At 50.9% G+C, this 16,596-nt stretch overlaps 1 pseudogene across 1 annotated transcript; it reads left to right on the forward strand.

Moving 5' to 3' along the window:
- Positions 1-4,532: 4,532 nt before the first annotated feature.
- On the forward strand, positions 4,533-16,058 carry LOC308356324 (basic leucine zipper transcriptional factor ATF-like 3; annotated as a pseudogene). Its single transcript, XR_013968491.1, has 3 exons — positions 4,533-4,610; positions 7,367-7,471; positions 15,561-16,058. The product of XR_013968491.1 is annotated as a basic leucine zipper transcriptional factor ATF-like 3 (transcript).
- The last annotated feature ends 538 nt before the right edge of the window (positions 16,059-16,596 follow it).

The raw sequence follows: 16,596 nt of genomic DNA on the forward strand, positions 1-16,596 counted from the left end.
TCTTATTACAGCCTATCACCATATAGACACATTGCTAGGCCCCCTCTGGATCTTGAGAGGGGCCTACCCAAGTGAAGAACCATTAAGTCTACAGACAATGACTTCCTGGCACATGGGTCTTAGCCCCCATTGCTTTCAGCATCTTCCAAGCCCTCATCCCCGCTCTCCTGGATTATTGCCATCACCTCTTGTTTCTTCCTTAACCCTGTGGGACTGTTTTTAACACCTAGATCAAAGGGATCCTATATAACCTTAGATCATGTCACACCTCTGTTCAAAAGTCCAATATTTTCTTATCTCGCTTCGAGTAAAAGCCTGCCCCTTTGCCTTTCTGGCCTCACCTTTGGCCTCACCTCACTTCAGGGTCCTCTAGTTTCTAGAATGGTCAGGCATGTTTCCAAGGGGCTCTTGCATTTGCTGTTCATGGGCCACCTGGGCCACCTGGACCGCCCCCACCCAGTTATTCACATGGCCCCCACTCTGTCACCTCCTTCAGGAGAACTTTGCTTCGTCTCCCTTCACTGTGCCCTATTTCTCATCCCTCCTCTATATTTCCCCATAGAACATACCACCATCTAAATGTTACATTTTCCCCCTCTAAATACCGTATATGTTTATTGTTTGTTTCCCTTCCCTAGAATTTGACTCCCTGAGCTGTGGATCTTTGCTTTGCCCATTGTCTGACTCACTTCTGGTAAACATGGGGGTCTCTGCCTTCAACTTTCCTTTCTCTAGCCCCACCATGACCTCACAGGACCACCTTCTGAGAAACAGCAGGGGACACAGAGTTACTGGAAAGCCAGTTTCCCTAAAAGAGGGTGAGTAGTGACAGGGTTTTCTAGCATTTCAGCAACTTGTTTTTATGAAGAACTGTCATCTTATGAAGTGAATCTCCAGAGGATTTGATCACTGAGCTATAAATCTCCTTCACCTCCTTCCCCATCCCTCGAGATGTAATCCAGGGTCATTGCGGTAGGAATAGGAAATTGCCAAACCATGTAATTTCTCCCCCCTCCCCTGTTCAAAGGAAAAACTACGGATACAAAGGAAAGGCAAAAGAAGAAAAGAAGAGACTCGAAATGTCTGTTCTTGTTAATCTTTTCTTCATTTTCACTGTTTTTTTCTCCTTTTGACGTAGAATAAAATGAATCAGAAATCACAGAAAAGCAAGAAAATAGGCTGTTACTAGAGCCTCCACTTGGTCAAAGAGATGTTGGCATTCTGGTGTGAACAGCGAAAGCAATAGTTAGTGCTTGTAAGTATAAGATGTTTGAAGATGTTAACATAATAAAATGTTCTCCAAAAGTTTAAAAAAAAGGGGGAGGGGGAAGGAAAATTACTTATAATCCCACCACCACAGCAGAAAAGCTACCACTTTGTTATATGCTCTTCCAATTTTTTCTCATATGCATACATTTTGTCTTTGTGGTAAGAAAAAAAAAACACAGCATAAAATTTACCATCCTAACCATTTTTAAGCATACAGTATAGCAGGGTTCCACACGCATTTTATACAAGTTATGCTTGTACTTTTTGTAACCTGATTTTTTTCTCACTTTACCTTATATCCAATAAATCTTCCACGTGGCAAATCTGTCTGCATGCTTGTAATTTTAAAGATGCATACTGTTCTATCCCATGACTAAAAATATTTTAGTCAGCCATTCTCCTACAATTGAACATTTATGTTGCTTACAACTTTTTACTCTTAAAAATATTATTATGAGATTTCATTGCATATAATAGTTTTCTCTCTAGTATTTACAGTGATCTTCCTAAGATGATTTTCTAGAACTTTCCTAAGGAAAATGAAGTCAAAAGCGATGATTATTGCATGGTTCTTAAAAGTGGCAATAAATTTGCCTTCCAGTAAGTTTGTAACAATTTTCAACAATGCCAATGAAATATGAAAGCAGCAATTTCACACTCTCACCAACAATTGATACTTTTTATTTTGCTAATTTAATATTTTTAAATGTTTCTCATGCTAATATACATATCTTTCTATAGATATTTTTCTTGATTATATTCTCTGTTGGGAAATGCCAATTCATGTCCTTTTTGCAGTTTACTTTTGAGAGGCTGTCTCAATATTGTTCTTATTCCTTTTGATGGGTTTTAAAAATAGTAAAATTTGAACTCTTTATCATAGCTATTGCGAATATTTTTTCTCCCTGTCTTTGTCATTTCTGGACATGCTCACATCTAAAGCACTTTAGCATTCTTGTACAGTTCAGATCTTTCTGATGTGGTATCTCCTGTCACATGTGGTCTTAGAAAATTCTCTCCAGGATTCTTAATCCCAGGGCTTTAGTAAATAATTTAATTCTGTTTTATCTCCCTGGTCTTACTTTCTGTATCTAATTATTTAATCCATTCATTTTGATGTGTAATAGGTCAAATTGACCTGTTCCTTAAATGCTCACTAGTTAACCCAGAGTCCTCCTTTAAATATATTTGAGGAGACACAAGGCCTATGCCTATACGAAGAGTTCTCGTGTGCTGGGACATGGATCAACGCTCTGTGGGGAGCGAGGTAGAAGGTACAGCCCCAGAGGACTTCGGGTGTGGTGTGGCTCCGTGGGAACAGGAGATTGGCAATACCCAGAACGTAGGATGGGACAGCACCTAAATGTCCGCTGTGCTTACACCTTACCCTTTCCTTCCTAACCAGCACTGGAGAACGAAAGCACTTCTGAAAATTCAAGACCACTTGACCCAGAGATTTTCCTATCTTGCTAGAGTCCTTATGTTTCCAGGAATTGAAGGCTCTCAGCCAATGTACTACAATGAATTTACTGCGTGTGTGTGTGTGTGTGTGTGTGTGTGTGTGTAGCGCTGTACTAGGAAGGCTGTGTACCTGTGTGGTTTGCAAAAGTAATAGCTCCGGGGCAACGGTGAGTGATGTAGCATGGGAAAAGGATAAACGGAAGATGAGAAAATAAATCGAGGCGGATAACTTAGCGTAGAGATGGCTCCACTGTGTAGCCCTGATGGTATAAGGGTAAGGCACTGTCCCTGAAAAGGGCTACTCCCACCCTCAGTCCTCCCCGCTGCCTTGCACCTCAGCCTTCTGTTGGGTTGCTGGAATCCCCTGATCCCAGAGACAAGATCATCTGCTTGTTTCCTGGCTCCAGGCCAGGCAACCAAGTTCACTCAAGCTGCATCTCAAAGCTGTTGCCAGGATATTCAATCCTGGCAGACAGCCAAGTGCACTGGCCTGAGAGCGCCAAGCGCCCGCCCCCATCCCCTGCTGCTGCCCATGAGCCTCAACACTTAAGCAACCACAGTCGGAAGGCATGTCCGACCTCCTGGCGCTGGTTCCCACCCGCCCATGTAGGTTCGCGGTTATCTTTCTTTCCCGGGGCTCGCAGTAAGCAGACCACAAACCCCAAACCGCTCCTTTTTCTCTTCAGTGGGCCCAAGTACAATAAGGCCTGACTTTGTATCTTTCACTGGCAGGCAGGTGGAGGGGAAAGCGCCGATACCTCTACCCTGTCCCCAGCTTGGCATTAAGGCTCCCATTTTAACTTGTGAGCAGAGCACCTGGCGCTTTAACCTAAAGGAAAAAGCATCTGAGGATCAGACCAGGTCGAGAGTGACTTCCACCCTGGTAGATTCGCTCTCAGGACGACCTCCTCCTCCCCACCCCATACGGAGGGAATTCACCCTCGGGGCCGCCCCGTCTCGCTCTCCCCCACAGCCCCGCGGCGTCCGTGGAAAGAAGGGCACGTGCCCCGGCAGACAGGCCCTGGGATGCCGCGGCTCTCAGGGTGGGCACTGGGACTCGGCAACGCTGGCTGCCAGCTCCTGGCCTGCGCCTCGCGGGCAGAGGAGCCGCGGGTCGAGGAAGGAGTGAGGATGGAGCCTGGGCGACCGATCGCCCCGAAGAAAGTCCCGAAACACTGACCCCTGCGCTAGGGAAAGGCGGGGCCCTGGGCGCCCAGGAAGATGCCCAGATGGGACCTGGAAACAGCCCCCTTCCCGTCCAAGCCACCCACTTGTGTTTCTCAGCCTGAGTTCCCCAAGAGCGTCCGAAGGACCCCAAAGGCTGCGCTGCGTCTCCCTGACCCCTCGGGCCCCAGCGTCCCTTCTCGGGAGTGGGGCTTCGCGTTCCCTCCCAGGTTCCGGAGCCGCCACGTGACTTCCACGAAGCGCAGGGACCCAGCGGAAAGCCGCGACTGGGGTGGGATTAGGGACCCCGAGGTGCGGCGAGAGGGCGGGGAGAGGAGGAAACGGGGCGGGAGTGAGGGGAGGGGCGGGCAGACTCGGGACGCGACAGCGGGCGGGCCAGGGCCAGGGAAGGGAAACCCGGGCAGCGAGGCGGCCGCAGGCGCCAGGAGAGCGGAAAGCCCGGGGTGGGGGGTGGGAGGGGGATACGGAGGGCGGCAGGTGCGGGGCCGCGAGAATGCGGGTGACCCGAGAGTGCCCACAGGCAGCGCCCCGCGTGCAAGGCGCGGCGGGCCGCGGGGCCGCTCCTCCGCGAGGGGGCGGGGCGGGGCGGGGCGGGGCGGGCCGGAGGAGCGCCCGGCATGTCCCAAGTGCTCCCGGCGGCCGGCAGCGTCCTGCAGAGGAGCGTCGGGGCGCCTGGGAACCAGCCTCAGACGCAGGTAGTGGACTAGAGGCTCAGGGAGGCCGGCGGGCGTGCGGGGATGGGAGCGCCGAGGGGCACGAGGAGGTGGGTCTGGGGCTCCGGGGTGGTGAACGCTGAGTGCTGGGGTGAAGGGCGCTGCGGGAGCCAGAGACCGGCAGGAGTGGGGTCGCGGGCAGGAATCCCGCGGGCGCTTCTGCCCGGTGGTCCCCAACTCACGCACAGTGCCCGCCGCCTCCGGAACGGTGACCGGGCTCCTGCGCCCCGGGAAGCGGAGAGGCCGCAGGGCGCAGACGACCGGGCACAGTCCACGCTTCTCCGCGCGTGGGATCCGCGCTGTCCCGGCGTCGCCATCCTCGCGCTGGCGCCCGCTGCCACCCCACCCCCGGCGCGCGTGGCCCTTCGCAGGCGCCAGTGTGTGCAGAGGGGAAATTCGGCCCGAAGGGGCAGCTCGTGTCCAGGCACTCCCAACATCTCCCCTCCGAATGGGGAACTCGCGACCCATCAGCCTAAGGGTGCGGGGTGGGGGCCCCGCAGCGGGAGAACTCCAGTCCCTCTGCTGGTGGAAACCCCTTGGCCCGCGTTCAGCCCTCTGTGCTGTCCTTGGCAACATGTACAACTGCCTACTCCGGAAACAGATAAAGTTGCCCGCGGGGATGGCAATCAGAGAACTTCCCACTGGGTTGCTCTGGAGGGAGTCTTCATCATTATGTCCCCCCTCCTCCCCTTCCCAATTCGATGCCTGGCACATAGTGTCATCAGGTGATGCTAGAGAGTCACACATTTCTGAGTTTGGACCTTGGTTTAACCACACACAGGTTGAGTGGCCTTGAGCATTTTGCTTAACTTCTTTGAACCTCAATTTCCCCATCTGTAGAATGAATATAGTAATAACCTCTCGAAATTTTTATGACTAATTAAGATATGGTTAATAATTTATGATTATCTTAACACTTGGCTCCCCTCTTTCTGTTTTGATTGAATGTTACTGCTGGGTTCTCAGCTGTGACCATATGGATAGGTGATTACATCCAGGTTAGAGTGTCTTGCTCCCAGAGGACAGGATGCAGGTTGCTTCCTTGGGTCCTATGACTTTTTAATTGTGAACAAAAAGGCATGATTTGGAGACAAGCACTACGGGAGACTCGATAAATGGCAACCTCCACAGGTTACTGTAACAGTAGTAACCTATTACTATATAATAGTAGCCTCCTTAGGTTATTAAGGGCATACCATGTGCTGGGAGCTTTAGGTTAAAATCTCATCTTATCCGTATGCTAGTCCCAAGCATTAGGCTGTTGGAATGATTTATGCAGTCATTACCAATCGGTTGTTCCGGGCATGCATCTTAGTGCCTAAAACAGTGCCTGGCACACGGCAGGTACTCAGTTAATACTTGCTGAGAGAATGAATGACTCACACTTAGGATAAATGAGAAAACTGAACATTCAGAGAATTTAAGCCATTTCCCCCAAGCTGTATTGACAGTAAGAGACAAAACCAGTGGCTATATATTTCTATAGCTAGAGTTCTGTCCTGTAAACCACATTTTGCCCCTGTGGTGTCCTGGTTATGTTAACCAAGACTTCTTTGCCTCTGAAAAGCTACATTTTAACACCTTGTGCCTGTTCCCTTAAGCACTACTTCCAGACCACATCTATTTGTTATATTATTTATAATATGTTATCTGTCTCCTTCTATAGGCTTATATTCTTCTGTATACTGAAAATTCTTTACTCACCAGAGTTGGGGGAGAAGTGTCTCTCCTATTTGGAATACAAAACCAGATAAAATAACTGAAATTACCCATTATCTTATATTATCAATATTTGTTCTCCACTAATGTTAATAACTGAGTAGCTTTCCTGTGTTTGTATCCCACTAACCTCTTGGCTTTTAAACTGTTTAAAGGTAGCATACCACATCCCCGCCCTTTGGTACCTTCTCACAGGGTTCCGGAAAGCAAATACTCTCTACTTCTCCATGTTTTTTCTGTAACTGAAATGTCTTTCATCTTGGTAGATATATATATATATATATATATATATATATTTTTTTTTTTTTATCCTGCCTGTTTCAGGATAACTCTTGAAGGATTCAACTAGGTGTGGTTGTATCTCATATAGAGCTGAGAGCTTTCAAGACACATCATGAGTTTGCTTTCTGATTCACTCTGACCTGTGAAAATGTCCATCGAGTATTGTTCAAATGAAGTGTCTGAGATCATTTGGTGTGTTGGTAGAATTGTGTGGTTGCAGTTAGTTGTCAGTGTAAAATGTGCATGCAGTATCAAAAGTACCTGTTTGTTTGTGGCGGGGTAAGGCCTGCCGCACAGCGAGCTCCAGATAGCACATGCCTTCTGCCTTCCCTGTTCTCGGATGCACGTTGACACCGCACCTCTTCCAGGCACACACCCTGTGGGGTAGAAGTTTATGAACGTTGGTTTGGAGTCCAACAGACCTGAGTTCCACTTCCCATTTCCCCACGTCTAGCTGTGATACCTGGAGCAAGTTCCTTAGCCCCTCTGAGTTTCTTATCCTCATCTTTTAAATGGCAGTCTCACCACACATTTCTCAGGGGGGTCATGGAATGAGCAGCTAAACTCAGCCAGGGCACAAGGCTGAACAAGGGGCTAGGGCTGTCCCACCCATGTAGCAACAAGCATTGCCAGGACTGCAAATAAAATGGTGAAGTGATGCTGAGGAAAGGGACAGGGCAGAGGAGGTCGAAGCAAGGCGCCCCGACAGCGCATCTAACCACACATTTCCGCCCCAGAGCCCAGACGACGATGACCGGAAGGTACGAAGGAGAGAAAAAAACTGAGTTGCTGCTCAGAGAAGTCGGAAAAAGCAGACCCAGAAGGCTGACAAACTCCACGAGGTGAGCCTGTGGTTGGGGCAGAGCCACATTAGGGCCACGGAAAGGAGCTGTGGTGGTGGCCCCAAGGTCACGTCCTGGTCACCACCAATTTGGACACGTACGTCTCATGTCACTGCATCCTTCCAGCCCAGTTTTCCGATCCTTCACGGACATCTTTATCCCTCATCCGCTGGGGGTTCCTCTCTCAAGTTCCTTTCATTATAAATCAGAACAAAACGAAACAAAACCTCCTCTCGATCCCAATTCCTTTTCAAGCCCCATTTGTTTTCTTTCCTTCCTCCCCTCCCTGCTCCTCCCAGAGAGACCTGCTGTCTCCATACGCTCGCTCAGTGCCATTTATTTCCCAGTCTTCTGTGCTGGCGTTTCTGCCGCCCCGCCCCACCCAGCACGCACGCACGCACGCACGCACGCACACGCACGCATGCACGTGACCGTACGCAGGCCACGTGCGCGTGCGCACACACATCCTTTCCGCAGAAGCTGCTCCCGCGGGGACCCCTAGTGCCTTGGCACTACCTGATCGGGGACTTCTTTTAGACTCATCGACTGTGACCTTGCTGACCTTGCTGAACATTTCACACCATTGACCTTCCCCCTTTCCTGAGACCTTCTTTCAAGGTCTTCAGCTTCTAAAAGACCGCATTTCCCACTGGACCTTCCTAACCACCTTTCTTCTCCGTTTCTTTGCTACCTTCTCTTCCTCTGTCAGTTCTCTTAAGTTTTGGTGTTGACCAGCCTTTCGGACGCTGCCCTTTCTCCTTCCCACCCTGAAGATACGATCTATTCATCTGTTCTCGCAGCATTAGCTCCCTACGTTGACTACTCCAGGCAAGACCTCAGTTGGAGGCCCCCCGACCCCCTATCTCCAGTGTCTGCTTAGATGTCCTCAGATGGGTGGGCTGCAGGCTGCCTGGATGCAACACGGCTCTGATATGTGTGTTTACCCTGAGACACTCTCTTCTCCTCCTGTCTTCAAGTGAAGTTAGTGGATCTCACCAGTTTTCTCATCATCCACGTCAGGAACCTGGGATTTACCCTAAACTTTCCCATTTACCTCTACCCTTATGCATAATCCCACATAATCTCACAGACAGAACATGGGAACTGCCCCATATCAGGCACTGGCCTCAAAGGTATCCAAGTGTCTGTGCAAAGAACTGGTGATAATTCTGAACGCTCATCTTTAGACAAGGTTGGTGTAAATCACTGAGGATTTTAATTTAGCCCTTCCCTGCCTGCTGTCTTGTCACAGCTGGTCTTAGCAAGAGGGGTCTGGGGGCATTGACAACATAGCAGATACCGAGGTATTATGAGGGGAAAAACAATCTCTGAAAAGCCTGTCACGGTAAACTGATAACAGGTTTAGGATATACATACTCCGGGGGAGGCAACCAATGATCGAAATTCACAGTGGGCATAAATTACGAATATCAGACTCTTTCCTGGAAGCAGGAAGGCTGGGCCCTAAAAGGAGATAGGGTCAGAGGAGATCCTTCCCAGCCTGAATTGGTCCTGTAAACTTCCCACAGAGGAGCTGGAATGTCCTTTGTCTCCTTTCTTCTTCCCCCCTTGCGTTTGAAGCAGTCCTGGTTCTAGCCTCATGTTACCAGATTACCCCAGAGGGCACTTGTGGGCCAGTTAGGACATGGCCCTGCGTTCAGACCCTGTGTGCCAGCTGGACAGCCAGGGCCCTTACCCTCAAGAAGCTTCTGGTCCCAGCTAGGTGCATTAATATAAGGAAACACTAGGAGAAACTCAATTGTAAGTCCCAAGTGATTGTGTGTGTGGTGGTGGCTAAATGACGATAAGACCTTCCACAGAGCAAGAGCGGGTAGATTCATTCCACAAATATTTGTTAGCACTACCATGGACAAGGCCTTGATGCTAGGTCACAAAGAGAGGAATAAGATCTCCTTCCTATTTTTGAAAGCATAGGAGTATGTTTTCAGGAAAGTATATTCATTTCTTATGGACTCTGTAACAAATTACGACAAATTTGGTGGCTTAAAACAACACAGATTTATTATCTTACAGTTTTGGAAGTCAGCCATCTGGAATGGGACTCAACGGGGCTAAACTCAAGGTGTCAAGAGGGCTGCATTCTTTCCAGGGGGTCCGGAGAAGAATCCATTTCCTTGTCTTTTCTGGCTTCTAGAAACTTCTGTGTTCCCTGGCTTGTGGTCCTCTCCCATCTTCAAAGCCAGCACTGGCTAGTTAAGTCTTTTTCATGCTGCATTACTCTGACACTGTTTCATTGTCACATCTCCTCTGACTCTTGACTTTTTCTTTCACTAAGATCCTTACGATTACATTGGCTCCACCTGCATAATCCAGGATAATCTCCCCCACGTTCAGATTCTTAATCACGTCGGCAAGGTCTTCTTCTTCTTTTTTTTTTTTTTTAACCACATAAGTTCACATATTCACAGGTTCCAGAGGTTGGATGTAGACGTCTTTGGGACATCTTTGGGAAGCCCTTATTCAGCCTACCTCAGAAGGTAGCATAAATCCTACAGGGTCAAAGAAGACGGTTTCTCTCCGTATCTGTCATTGTTGGATTTGATGCCCAAATGAGCCAGGTGCCTGGGAAAGTTAGGGTGGTACATTTACTCCTGCCTGATCCCTCTTAGAACCATGGGGGTCCCCCTTCTGTAGGGTTCCTAGCTTCTTCTGCGGTCTACATGCCATGTCACATGATCAGATATGGCAGGTGCTGTTTTGGGAAATGGGGCTAATTGATCTGAAACCCATTCCCTCCATGGGAGAAAACTCCCTTCTCTGCCTCTGTGGAGCAGGAAGAGTAGATCCTGCTGACCCATCACCGGCAGATCACCTCATCGAGGCCAGTCTTGTTGAGAAACTCAGTGTCCAGGAGGCCAGGACAGTGGGTCCATTCATATACAGACCCCAAAGCTATAGCCCCCATCTTTACTGTCACTAGCTACATACTACTGTTATTGGTCACAAGGGGCAGTGCGGGAGCTGGTGGCCAGCTCAGGAAAATGGAACTACATCCCAGTCCTGCTGTAGAAGAGGAACGTCATCTCTGGGTGAAAGGGTAGCACATGAATCATAGCTTTGCCGGTAATTCCTTACCTCCTTCCAGGGAGGGCATCCCAGTTATGGGGATCTTTGTTCTGTGGGGCCAACACAGAAAAAAAAAAAAAAGTAAATATAGTTTAAAAAAAGGAGTATTTTCTTAAACTTTGAAAAAAAATCTGTATGTTGAGGGTGGGGTGTCTGGTTTAAAAATGTGGTGCAGAATTGTTTTAGTGGCTCCAGGAAGTGAGTTGTGGGCAGAGCACCTAGCACACTGCTCTGGATCATGGCAGAAAAGCCCGTCAGGCCTCCTCGGGCTCCAGGCCCCGTCAAGGATGGGGCACGTGGGAACCAGACACAGTTCTCAGAAACCTCAAACATGGGATCAGTCCCTCTGTCTCAGAGACACTAAAGGGTCCAGAAAGCTGCCACCTGGTAGCCAGGGCCACCGCCACTCCCTGGGGAGCTTCGGCCGTGAGAAGGGCTGTACTCAGTCCTTTCTCCGTCCCATCCTGTGGGGTGACATGGGTGCATCTCTCAGAGGAACTCAAGGTCTTTATTTGCCTTCCTTGAGTACCACGAAGGGGACCATCTGGAGCTTGGTTAGAATCCCCACCCTTCTCTGCTGCCCGCCTCATTCACTCACCTTGAGTCCCCCTTCCCTCCAGCACCCTGAGAAACCTCCTCCAGGAGCAGCTTCTAGAAGCCTCTGGGCTACCTCCCCCGGCTCCTAGTTCTCCACCTCCCCGGAGGGCAGGGCCGGGAGAGCCTGAGCAGGCCCTGCCAGAGGGAGGCTGGGGTCACTCTTCAGTCTGAGTCTTCCCCTCGGGGAGATGGTTGCTGGAAGCCCGAGTGTGGTGCCGAGAAGCTGTTCCTAACGCCTGTGTGTGTCTGCACCTCTGCGCTCACCATGGCTTTTCGAATCATCCTGTCGAGGCACTGACACCTCTCAGGGGGATTTCAGTCCCTGTTCGTCTCTGAACGTTGGGCACACGCCTCAGTCCACGTCCACAAATAAGGACGTGCGTGAACAGTGCAGCTCTGCAGCAGGCAGAACCGTGTCTCAGAAGTGGGTCCGACTGGTTCGAGCCAGGCAGCCCCAGGTGAAGACTGAGAAAGAACGTTGAGTCAGAAAAGGAAGGCAGGGATGCCATCCTCAGGAACCCCAAATGTCACCAACTGACAGATGTCTTGGGCAATTCGGTTGTGGTCTGTGTTGTCACGGCTTCTTCAGCTGTTGCCTGTTCTAAGAGAATGCTTCCAGTCGTCCCCCCTTGGTTCAGAAACTGATGATGACACCCATTTGTACAGCCCTCCCTGATGACACAATTTGTCTGCTGGGAAGGTCAGGGTGGGGCTAGGGAATAGGCTTTATTGTAAAATCCTGAGCACTCACAGCCCTTTACTGCTGGTAACCACCACGGGGAAATTTGGGGCCAGGCACTGCCAAGTGAAAGCAGAATTACTTCCTTGCTCAAGGGCTGCAGTTGACCTTGAAGTCAGGTTCCAAGCCTGCACGACCTTGGAAAAGTCATGGTGGCTCTCAGAGTTTCGCTTTCTTCGCTTGTGAAATGGGGTCTGTGTGTGGCTGTGCCCTTCTGATGGCCTTTTCCAAACCTCATTTCCTTTCTGCCTTCACTGTCACCTCTGGCCCCGGGACCCACATTAGCTCATTTGCCAGTTTTTCGTCCTGGACCCTGGATACCCCCAGACAGTCCCTCGGTCCCCAGCCAACCTCCCTTAGACGCCCAGACCAGGTTTTCTTGAATTCGACACTGTTGACATTTGGGGCCAGCTAATTCCCTGTTGGGGTCGGGGGGGCCTCTGCGCACTGTAAGATTTTTTTTACGTTTGTGAAGTCGGGTACCTTCTCCTCGGTGTGAAGTGGGTCTTACTCCCCCTTCACCCCCATTTCCTCTCACCTCCTCTCCACTCGCCCCAGCTCCTCCTTTTATTATTTATTTTAAAAGATTTTTATTTATTTGACAGAGATCACAAGTAGGCAGAGAGGCAGGCAGAGAGAGAGGGAGAAGCCGGCTCCCTGCTGAGCAGAGAGCCCGATGCGGGGCTCGATCCCAGGACCCTGGGATCATGACCTGAGCCGAAGGCAGAGGCTTAACCCACGGAGCCACCCGGGTGCCCCTCCTCCTTTTATTTTGTTGTTTGGTCTCACCAGAAGATCTTGACTTCTTCTCTCCTTTTTATTCCCTCGGCTCCATGAAAGTCCCTTAGCAGGTTGATGAGTAAAAGTCAAATCGCAGAAGAGAAAGTCCCCACAGAGAAGGCAAATGGGGGACCTTGATGGGCTGGGGTTTGGGGGAAGCAGTGTTACTTCAGGAAGACATTAGGCAGCGTGGCCCCTCCTGGCTTCCAGAGATAAGGCTCGGGAGCGCGGGGCATCCTGCCACAAAACTCAACCAGCAAACAAGCTACTACAGAAATGGGATATTCTGCCACAGCAAAGACTTTCCTGTTTTTTGGAATCTAGTTAAAATGTTTGCTCATCGGAACCATTCACATCTATTCTCCATTTTACTGGGAGGTGAGGAGCACGTCTAATTTGTGTGTGTGTGTGTGTGTGTGTGTGTGTCTAGTTGTGTGTGTGTGTACGTGCGTGTGTGCATGTGTGTGTATACACACGCTCCACAGAGCTGCAGCCCGTCGTCCTGCGGCTGCAGGCAGCCTTCCCGAGATGACTGTCTTCCCATCCACCGCCTCCCCTGGCCCATGGAGGGCTTGTTGCCACATTGTAGATGGAACTCGGGCTCTAGGACTCGAGCTTCTGAGAGGCCCGAGGAAAGCGTGAGGAGTGGGGCCGGCAGCAGGGCTGAAGGCGGAAGGGGGCCCATGGGCTAATGAAGCCGGCCTGACCTGGGACAGCCTGCGGGGCGGGGGTGGAGCATATTCCAGACCACCCTGAGGGCCTGCCTAGGGAAGGCTCAGACGGCCTCTGTGTGCAGCACCTCTGGTGCCTAGAGGTGGGGAGGGAAGGAAGCCAGTGCGAGAAGGAGGCAGAGGAGTCACTGGGCGGTGGCCCATCAGGCGCAGCTATAGGAGAGGGTAGCAGAGGCTCCTAGGAGCTATACATTTCTGATCTTTGGGAAGCGATCCTATTTAGTATAAGTAAGATTGAATGTGATATGAGATTGACTAGAACACATGATGAGGGTTGTGGTTCCATGAGGTGCTGTGATCCGGGAAGCCTTCCTGGAGGTGGTGGCCTTGAGCTGGGCTCACACAGGAATGGAGGAACGTACTCCTGTGGAAGAGAACAGCATTAGCAAAGGGCCAGAGTTGAGAATTTGCATGTGCTTTAGGGGCCTGTAAAAAGATCAGACTTTTTTAGTGTTATTTTTGAAAATTTACTAGTAAGAGAAAAGATGTGGTGGATAATAATAAGGTAGGGTCCCCACGTCAGGAAAAGCACGGTAAACAACATTGTAGCATGATTTAAATACGGTTGGGCACCTGGGTGGCTCAGTCCTTAAGCCTCTGCTTTCAGCTCAGGTCATGATCTCAGGGTCCTGGGATCCAGCCCCCTGTTGTCACGCTCTCTGCTCAGCAGGGAGTCTGCTTCCTCCCCCCTCTCTCTCTGCCTGCTTCTGCCTCTCTGCCTACTTGTGATTTCTGTCTATCAAATAGGTAAATAAAATCCTTAAAAAAGAATATTTAAATAAGGTTCTCATCTTCGAGATGATTTCTATCTGCCATTGGCCAAGTACTGTAGAACTTACCAGTGACTCGGAGGAAGAGAAGGAAGACCTAACTATCAAGTTAATGGACAGCTTATAGCTGTGTAGTATCGTGATCCGTGAGCTGACCCGTTACGATTCAGAAAGACTTTGCTAGGCTGGAAGACGCCCAAGTGACCGCAGTGAAAGTCAGAAGAAGTGGATGTAGAGCCCACCCTTAATCTTCAGAACATCAGTCATCGTCCAAATATAGACAGAGAAGCAGCAGAGGCAGACGGAGCTTGCACTTCTCTGCAAGCTCAGGGAGAGTCCCCAGGGTGAGGTGGCTGCAGGCCTGTGTCCGTCCCCGGGGCAGGCCACCCCCGTGCATCTCCCTGTGCATGGTCACGCCATCCCCAGAATCACTCTGGGAATGACTCTTTGCCAGATAGATCCTGGCAGGTGAGAGTGTGTGTTGGGATGACCCCCAGGAGGACAGAAGGACCAGAAGTCCTAAAACCCAAGGAGCTCAGGAGACCTGAGACAGTTGAGCTTAGGGAATACCTAAGGGGAAGTGGTATGTGGCTGCCTCCTAATATTACAAGAACTGCGATGTTGAAAAAGTATTGAATTTACTCTGTGTGGTTCCATAAGGTGGAACCAAGCCCAATGGATGGGTGTGAAGGAGCGAGAGCTTTTGTGTCAGTGCAAAGAGGAGCTTTCTAATAGAGCAGCTCAGAAAAGGCAGGGACTGTCCTTTGAAGAAAAGAGTGCCCAGCCCAAGTTGGATGTCTGGTTTCTACATTGTGTGGGTTGGGCTGAGGGGTATCTATGAGCCCCTCCAGGTGTAAGCCTCTGCCAACTCCGCTATGGTGGAAACTTCAGAGGTGAGAGCTGGGGGCGGAGCCAAGGCAAGGGATACTTTCCTTCATTTACTCATGCGGTCAGCAGAGGTGTATTGTGTTTCAGGCACTGTTCCAGGAGCTGGGCCCACAGCGGTGACCCCAACAGAGATCTTCACAGAGCTGCTCAGCAGTTGGGGGAGGGGAGGCAGTCTGCACAGGGCCACAAGGTCAACTTCAGGAGTGACGGAACGTTCTCTTGATGCACGTTGACCCTTACCAAAGCTCACTGCACGAGACCCGTAAAACAGGTGTATTCTGTTTGAGGTAAATGGTATCTCAGTCAGGCCGGTTCAAAAAGCACAGCCTGCCCTCTTGGACCTTTCATCCTGGTGGCGGGAGAGAAACAGGAAGCCAACAAAGAGGAGCGGTGAAGGGGGCTCGGCTCCGGAGGGAGCTGTCCCGGGGAGGAGGCCGGCCTCCCGGCAGGGAATGGGGCTGCAGCGACCACGTCACCCACCCCGTGTCTCTGTGCAGGAGTATGAGTGCTTGGAGCAGGAGAACGCCGTGCTGCGGCGAGAGATCGGGAAGCTGACAGAGGAGCTAAAGCACCTGAGCGAGGCGCTGAAGGAGCACGAGAAGATGTGCCCGCTGCTGCTGTGCCCCGTGAACTTTGTGCCGGTGCCCCGGCCGGACCCGGTGGCTGGCTGCCTGCCCCGATGAAGCCCGCGGCTCGTCCTCCTCTGCCGACGGAGGAGCCTTGGTCTTTTTCACACCTGGTGGGGGAAGGGTTCCCTCCGTGTCTGTGTCCAGGGGGACCGGTGGCCAGGTCACCTCCTCGGAGCTCCTGGCCGTGTCCTCAGCACACAGCTTCCGCAGGACGCTCCCGAGGGCGCCTCTCGGAGCCCTGAGTGGATCCGGGCCTGGAGGCCACCCTCGGGAGTCCCCTCAGTCCACTCTGGCAGCTAGTAGTTTCCATGTTGTGCAGAACTATTTCCTCCAGAATTTGGAGAATAAAGGTGGTTATGATCTCTCCTTTGGCCACGTTCTTGGAATTTAGACAGACAGGATGTTTCCTAGTCCTGCAGAGGTGGACGCCTTCTGTCTCCTCAGGCTGTTTTGTGGCTCCTGGGTCTTGCTTCCCCGTCCTGGTCATCGTCCCCGTGGTCATAACTGGGCTTGATGCGGGAGGCACCTTTGGGGGCCTGGAGAGCAAAGGCTGATGGGAATTCTTGCCACCGCAGCTGGGTCTCGAAGGGGTAGTCATGCTGGGCGGGACTTGGGCTTGTCTTCCGGTTGGGTGGCCCTCCGTCTCCGTCAACAGCCCCGCCCATGCTGGGCTCTCATGGGAAATGTTCTCTTCCAGGCTCGCTTTCCTGTCTCTTCTGGACACTCTTGGGCCACCTCCCCATTCCAAAAGTAGGCATTGGATCAGAGGACAGTTTGACTTTATGTTAATATGAATCACAACAGAACGGGGAAATCTGTCCCCTAGTTGAAAAAAACAAATATTTTGGCAGATGAGGAGAGCAATTTCCTTTCCAAAGTCCCATCTAACTATTATTTCAGGAAA

The sequence above is a fragment of the Martes martes genome, assembly GCF_963455335.1.
Source record: "Martes martes genome assembly, chromosome: 15".
In the NCBI taxonomy this organism is placed as follows: Eukaryota; Metazoa; Chordata; class Mammalia; order Carnivora; family Mustelidae; genus Martes; species Martes martes.